General features: G+C 33.8%; 1 long non-coding RNA gene across 1 annotated transcript; it reads right to left on the reverse strand.

The window, feature by feature from the left end:
* Nucleotides 1-4,804: 4,804 nt before the first annotated feature.
* LOC110230526 lies at nucleotides 4,805-7,482 on the reverse strand. The gene is made up of 5 exons (XR_002333639.1): nucleotides 7,363-7,482; nucleotides 6,786-6,989; nucleotides 6,547-6,656; nucleotides 5,724-5,806; nucleotides 4,805-5,115 (listed from the first exon to the last, which is right to left on the reverse strand). It is a non-coding gene; the product is annotated as an uncharacterized LOC110230526 (long non-coding RNA).
* Between the last annotated feature and the right edge of the window lie 847 nt (nucleotides 7,483-8,329).

The raw sequence follows: 8,329 nt of genomic DNA on the forward strand, positions 1-8,329 counted from the left end.
TGATGTTGCTCAATAGTTCATCGCCGAGGTAGTGCGACTCCATGGTTTCCCTAAAACCATTGTCTCAGACAGAGACATAATTTTTCTTAGTGAAGTATGGTATGATATGTTTCGTTTGGCAAGCACGAAGTTGAAATACAGTACCACTTATCACCCTCAAACAGACGGTCAGACGGAGGTCCTGAACCGCTATTTAGAGACGTGTTTGCGCTTCTTTGCCGATAGCCATCCGAAGACATGGGCTAAGTATTTACCCTAGAATGAGTTTTATTATAACACCTCGTACCATTCAGCCATCAAGACTACTCCATTCAAGATGGTTTATGGTAGAGCTGCTCCCTAGGTTGTGTCTTTTGAAGCAGGGTCCACTAATAATTGGGACTTGGAGGTTAAATTGATAAAAGAGATCTGATTTTATCCCATATTCGAGCTAACTTACAACGAGCTCAGGACATTATGAAGAAGAATGCGGATAAGAAATGCAGGGAGGTGGTTGTTTAGGTTGATGACTAAGTTTATCTGAAACTCCAACCGTATCGTCAACTCTTAGTTTCTCATCATACCTGTCATAATTGACAGCCAAGTTCTTTGGTCCTTTTTGGGTTTTGGAACTCACTGGAGCTGTTGCTTATCGCTTACGGCTGCCTGATGATACCAAGATTCCTAACGGGTTTCATGTCTCGCAGCTGAAAGCAGTCATTGGCGATTACTCTTAGATTCCTGTTTTTGACCCACCGGATTTTGTCGAAGATACATTTTTGTATCCGGAGAAAATCTTGGGAGTTCAATTTAATGTAACAAGGGGTTGAGAGTTTATAGTTCATTGGCAAGATCTTTCGGTTTCCGACGATTCGTGGGTGCGGTCTACAAATTTTGTCCAAGCTTTTCCTCAGTTTAAGCTTGAGGACAAGCTGCATTTCCCCGACGGAAGTATTGATTTGATCCATTAGGCCTACTTTAGGAAGAAGAAGGATCCAAGTCAGCAGAAAGAGAAGGAAAGAAGTGATGACGTGGAAACATCTGGAGAAAAGAGAGGCTTCGATGCGAAAGAATAAAAGAAAAGACTTCGTTTGAGATAGATTTTTTCTTGTTACGACTCATCTCGAGATTATAAAAGAGTCGTTGAGCTCTTCTCCTTTGCTTTTGCATTTTATCGTATTCTAGAGAGAGAGTGGGAATTACTGGAGATGTTCCAGCGGAGTGGTCTATGTTGATTACTCTGTATCATAAGCTTGTGTGTAAGAGAACGATTGTAAATCAATCGAAATTTCTTTCTCATTGAATCTGTGTTCGAATTTCAAATCGAGTATCATAAACCTAACAGTCTACAATGGTAAAAAGATGCTAGAAATTAGTAAATGACTATATAATTCTAGTAATAATAAATAAATGCTTTAAAAAAAAGCTGATGGGTCACCATTGGAAAGCTGAATGAAAAACTTCAGTTGTACTCAAATAACACTTAAAAGTGAGTTAATTACTAAGATAACACCCATCGAGGAGGGTCTTACTCAAATAACACTTAAACGTTGCCAAAAGTCTTTTAAGCCTCTCTAACTATTTTATTTACATGTTTGCCATTTAGAATTAAAAAAAAAAGAACCGTTAAACGAGAGTAATTAAGAACAGTGAGAAAGTGGAGAAGAGTGTTTGTGTTTGGATGTGTGTCGAGAACAACGGTCGGGCGATATGGAGAAATTCAGGTAAGATATCCGTTTGTGTTTCAATTAATGAGTTTGAGTTGTTCTGCTATTATTTTAGCAAAAGTACAAACTCTACTATGATTTTAAAGTAGAAATCAATATTTTTTTACATACAAATCTGTGTAGAATTTGCGACGGCGATGTTACGGTGAAGAATCGACGGCGAGGTTACGGCTAAGAAACGGCTGCGATTGACGGCAAATGTGGTAAGAATCTCTTAGTAAACCCTTATATTAAGCTTTGAGGGATTTGAAATAGCTAGCTGTTGGAATAATTTGAAACCTAATTGTTCTGTTTTGTGATTTATGTTCCGCTGGGATAACGAGGTGGATAAATTAGTTGATCAAGCGAGTGAAGAAATGGGAGAAGAAGGTAACAAATTATGTATTTGAATTTGACGGGGTTGATTATCTAATGATAGAAATATAGGATAGAGTTTCTTTGTAAGTATATGTAGTAGAGTTACAAAAGAGAGACATAATGAAGTTGTACTTTGTGCAGTAATTGCGAAGAAGAGTTATCCCAAAAGACTTTATGCAGCAGGGAAAGCACCAATGAAGGGATGGATCATGAATATTAACTGCACCTTGGAGAGTTTAGCAAGATTGAAAGAGAAGATTGGAGAAGATGCTTACTCTTAGATACGTGATCAGTCTAAAGTGGGAGTATTGTTGAAGCTTGCTAACAGTTCTTTTGTATGGTGGACAAAGCTTGTTCATCACCTGTTAACTCATCAATTGGCAATCAGTAGGCCATATGAGATTTGGTGTCTCATTGAAGGGAGTCCAATAAGGTTTTATCTTCACAAATATGAAGACATAACTGGTCTAAATTGTGAGAAAATTAATTTAGAGGACATAGTGGCGGTTGACCACGGAGAGTTTTGGGGAGATTTAAAGGTGGCTGCAGAGAAGGAGCCAAACTGGAATGAGTTGAAGTCAGCATTTAATAGTTGTAGGAGTCTGAGTTTAGAAAAGGGGAAGATGCTTGGTCTGTTGTTCATGGTGCATGTAGGTATATTGGGGATATCAAGTAGGATACCTTTGGACTATGCAAAGAGGGTGCTTGACACATAGGCATTTGAGAGATTTCCATGGGGACGAGTTGCATTTAAGGAGCTTATTGAGTCAATAAAAGTTTGGAAGTATGATAGAACTCAGTATGCTATCCATGGTTGTCCGCATGTCCTAAATATATGGGCATTTGACAGTATTCCACATCTTGCGAAATTCTAAAACAAAGCTCTAATCCTTACAAACACCTGCAACGTCAACCATACAACCAAATTTCCAACAGATTAACAGAAGCACATATTTGTACTCGGAAACTACAACTAATGAAGCTACTAAATCTGTCTCCAAAAATCTTGAGCCTTTTCCTGCACTTATTTGTTTCTATCAAAGAAACCTCTACGCCTAACATCCAAAGTTACTAGAACAAGAAAATGTACACACAGTTCTCTACACACAAACAATCGATCTAAGACAAGGAAAAAAAACCTTAAAAATTTTGAAGAAAGAAAAACTATATACCGTTGTAAAGTCAAACAAAGACTTTCTATCCCAGAAATCCGCGATAGAGCATATGGATGAACCATAACAGCAATCCGACCATTTTTAAAAAAACATAAAGAATAACCTCTTGTAACCTCGTTTCTTCCACCGTAAACCTGTTGGTTTTCATCCCAAGAAGCAGCAGACCTCACACAACTGTGATCATCATCACTGTTATGCAAGAGCAGAAGAGCGTAATAGCGGCTCACCCTCCAGCTAAATACAGCAGTACCCATTTTTTAGAGAAAGTGAAAAGAGAAACGAAACTAGAGAAACGAAACTGGGGAGAAAGAGAAAATAAATCTTACTAGAGGGAAATAAAAAAAAATTCTTTGCAAAGATAAGAACACAGATCTTCTTCTTCTTCTTAAGAACACATATTTCAAGCATAAATCTTTGAAAATAAATGTCTGAGCACACCTATATCAAGGTGAGGGAGAGACTACAATAGTCAAACTTTCATTTGAATGTTGATTCGACGTCTCCGCTTTCTTCTTCCCTCTTCAGTTAGCTAAATGGGTATGGGCCTTTATCATAAAAAGGATTCTGTTTGCTAAATGGTATTAATAGGCTGGACCTTTCGGGTATTTTTTTTAGTTAATCTCATGTTTGGGGTATATTTTCGAAATTTTGCGTAGATTATTAGTGATTTCGGGTACATTTGTTTTTGGGTTCATTATTCGAACCGAACAAGAACCGGCTGGAATTGAAAAATTCCAGGTTTTTACTGGTTCTCAAAAATTAAGAACTAAATCCGAAACTCTAAATCATATGGGAACAAAGTACCAGATGATGGTGATGGCAATGAAGATGAAGATGAACCAGAACCAGTACTTCTCTTGCAATGGAATGGTGGTTGTCCAAGAATCTGTATAAATAGTTTATTTGCTACAGAGAAACTGAGAAAGAAGAAGGTATGTAGTTATAACACTAAAATAGCTTATTGATGTCCTCCTTATGTAGATCAAGTTGCAGCATTTAGTGGTGAGGCCTATGGCAGAAATTTATCCTGTTTGGCCTGGAGAGAATGTTGTGTATGGGAAAGGTGTAGGTGATAATAAGCTGGTGGATAATCTCCTGCATGATATTATTAATGATGGTTTAAAAGAAAGTGGTTTTGCTGGTGATCCGGAGATTGGGAAGAAGACTGGAAAGAAGAAGAAGGAAGTGGACAGTGAGGATGATTTTGTTGACCCACCTACGAAGAGAAAAGCAGAGACAGAGAAACGTATAAAGAAGAAATCTAATAATGGGAAGCAATTAAGAGATGTGAGTGATGATAGTGGGGAAGAGGTTCTGGAGGAACAAGGAATGGAAAGACTTTTTAAGATGATAGGCAGTTTGTCTGAAGAAATGAAAACATTGAACACCAATTTAGTGGCTGGGCATCAGAAAGTAGACCAAAAATGCGAAGGGCTGAAGAGGAGTGTGACAGATCTACAGGGTGATGTGGAGAAGCTGAGGAAGAAGGCAGGAGAGAAGAATGATGAAATCAATGAAGATTCTGCAAATGGTTCAGAAGAAGGGACAGGAACCAACGATGAGGTATGATGTGTACATCTATATTATTAATTGGGAAGCATTTTTGAATAACTAACCTCAATAAGGGGTAAAGAATTACAATTGAAGTCATTACAATTTTAGGATTTCACGTGAAAACAGACAATTTCGTTGAGGGGTATATTTGACATTTGGCATTTAGAAGGACGCGGATCTTGGATATTTATTCGGATATCCATCTGGTTAATCACGCGGATCACGGGCCAATAGTCGGTAATACGCACGGATCCTAGCATTTAAAGCATAATGGGCTTTCTGTTTATTGGCCCACTATTACTATCAGGCCTTATGATCGATATCTATAGACATTAAACAGAAAATTAATTAGATAAGACGTAATCTCAACTATTTCCATATCAAGCACAACTTAAAATTCGCATAATCATTTATTCTATATAACAAACCAAATCCCAAATATTCCGTTGATTAAGGGTAAACTTATTCCAATATAATTCGATTTAATTTATCAGTCAATACCAAAACTAATAAAATCAATATATACTTGCGAGCTTTATATGTAAAATCAAAGATAGAAAACTTTTTCAAATCCGAACAACTCCATATAATTTCTTATCTACACACAATCTACGGGATGTTAGCAATTAAAATGTCATTAAATAATATTCGATTGCTTAAAAAATCTTTCCATATAAATGAAAACAATTAATTCGATTCATATCAAAACAGTTGGAAAAAATTCTATCTTTTCAAATCTTCATTTAGCTAATAATTTGTTAAACAAAATCTTTTAAATATAGAATCATATATAAACAAATCAGGCATATTCCTAAAAAATGCTTTTCGAAAATCTGTTATTATTCTGAGAATCACTAAACCCTAACAATATACATAAAGCTTGAGTCTACTATAAATATAGTAAACTTAGGAATAGAAAATACTCACACACCTTTTAAAAGCTTTCTTCTCCTCATGACCCTTCTAAGAAAATGGCAGCACCAGTAGCATTCACTGCTCTTGCTGACGTCAAGCCTTTCAAAACAGAATGGAGAATCCAAGTTAAAATTTCCATTTGTGGACTCAATACACTCAATACACAGGAGAAACAGTGGAAATGATTCTTGCTGATACATCTGTAAGTATAGATATCATTCTTATATACAAATAATCGTGATTCATAGATACATCAATGTCAATTTATGTTTAACATGAGTTATTTTTTAACATGAGTACTAATTTCTCATTGGTTGTCTGAACAGGTAGAAGCAGTTATGGAAATGGAAATTTGGTACTAATCTCTTCAAGCTACGTCTTCCATTGAAGAGACTATTTTACCAAACTTAGTCTATTATTCTCTCAATTCTCTTTTTACACAAATTCACAAACATCTATTATTAATAACAGCATAACTTTGTTTTTTCAAAAGTTTTCTGTTAGATTTACATCATATTAAGTACTTATGAGTAAACTATTACAAGTTTAGTAATTCAAAAATCATATACAGAATCTAAATATTCAGTTAATTCATATAAAGAAGTAGTATTACTTTAATATCTTATCAACCAATTGCAGAATTTAACATACATGCCAACAGAGAATATAGTAAAATCATTTTAGAAAAACGATTGACACATCACGATAAGTGTAGATTTAACTGTGGATCTACATCAATCAAAATCATTTTATAACAAGATCAAGAGTTCAAAAAGAGATAACAGGCTCTTAAATTTCTATGGACTAAAGAGAGATCTTAAAGTTATCAAATGACTAACCTTTACCGATGCTTTTATGTTTCAGAATTCATATGAAGGCAATATCAATTCTGCCTCATCCATAAAAATTTTACGAGAACTGATGCTTGGATTGTATACATTGAACAAAACTGAGAACATACAGTGAGAATACAATGTTTTTCATAACAAGTATACTAATTCAGAAAGAGAAACAACTAACAATGGCTAAATATTGGAAATAGATTACACCAAAGTTGAATCATTATCACCTCACTAACCTTTAACAGTGCTTTCAGAATCTGGACTGGTTTTAAACGACATCAAATTTGCGTGATTCCAAAGATGTTGCATGGTCTGTAAACATTGAATTATCTATCATTAGCACCATATATATTTAAAACATCTTTTGTTATATAATAATCGTAGCAGAGAACTTATCTTTGTAAATCGTCTTCTATTGGCAACATCATCTTTGTAATAATCTGAAATCCATTTAGAAACAAGTTAAATGTTAAAACTTTTAAGGAAACAAAATCTTTTGTTAAAATCTTTATACAATGAAATTATAAAAACTATAAACTATATGGCTTTGCAGATCTAACAAGATAGATTGATTTACTTGGTAAACACAAAAAAAAAAAAAAAAAAAACTGCAAATCAATTTGCGATTTCTTTATAAAAGATTTTGAAATCAAAATTTCAGACTATAATTGGCAATCTTTACTCATGTAAGTCCGGGTTCATCAAAGTTATTACCCAATATCTCTGTTTAAATTGGAAATTTCTAAAATTGTAAATCGAATCGACAAATTTAGACAAAATTTCTTTCTAAATCTGAATAAATAAAAAGATTACCTCTATGAAGAATTCCAATTTTGAGATGGAAAGATACTAAACGCAGACGTAATAGGTTGATGATCGAACAATTTTCTCATCGATTCTTAGATCAAACATTAAGCTTTTAAGAACATAGGGTTTCTTATTTTCCACCGAAAAGACAAAAATTCAAAAAATGTCGTGTTGGATATTTAGCTGTCCAAAGAAAAAAAAAACAAAAGTAAAAAATTTAATGAAATAAAAAAAAAACGAAACATGGCCTTGCATAATGGGTCTATAATAATTTCGGCGGCCCAAATATATTTTACTCCTGTTTGAGTCATGGGCCTATATTTTTTAATTTGGGTCAATCATCTATATATACTAACTAATATTGCATCAAGTTTCAAACTTAAATTTTTATGCACCAAACAAATTATATTATATTTTTTTAAAAAATAATCTATTATTTTAATTACTCAATATTCAATTTTACAAATATTACACACCGATAATACAAATTTACATATATTTCAACAAAACCAAACAAACCAGTCCAATCTTTCACTAAATCAAAACTATTAAATTATTACTTATATTTCTATTCAAACTTTAAAACCAATCAAACAAAAAAAACTATTGTACCAAATTCTATTTAAAACACTAAAAAAATTCTCAAATCAAGTTTCTAATTGAATTGTATCTATTCTATTAACTAATTAACAAAACAAAAAAATATAAACCATTAAATTACATACTAAATAAACACAAATGTGTTGATTATATATGTTAGATAACAAAAATCTTATAATATAAAACCCCGCACGTATGTGCGGGTCCGGACCCAGTCCTCTATTTAATTAGGAAGTATATGAGGTAAATATAATTCAAAATTTTCACAAAAAGTCTGTATGTATGCAGAAAACCGCAAGTTAGTTGCTTTGGGAGTCACATTTTTCAAGCTTGTGTATCTTTATTTACTTATGATTCTTGAATCCTGAACTCA

The sequence above is a fragment of the Arabidopsis lyrata genome, assembly GCF_000004255.2.
Source record: "Arabidopsis lyrata subsp. lyrata unplaced genomic scaffold ARALYscaffold_3, whole genome shotgun sequence".
NCBI classification, from domain to species: Eukaryota; Viridiplantae; Streptophyta; class Magnoliopsida; order Brassicales; family Brassicaceae; genus Arabidopsis; species Arabidopsis lyrata.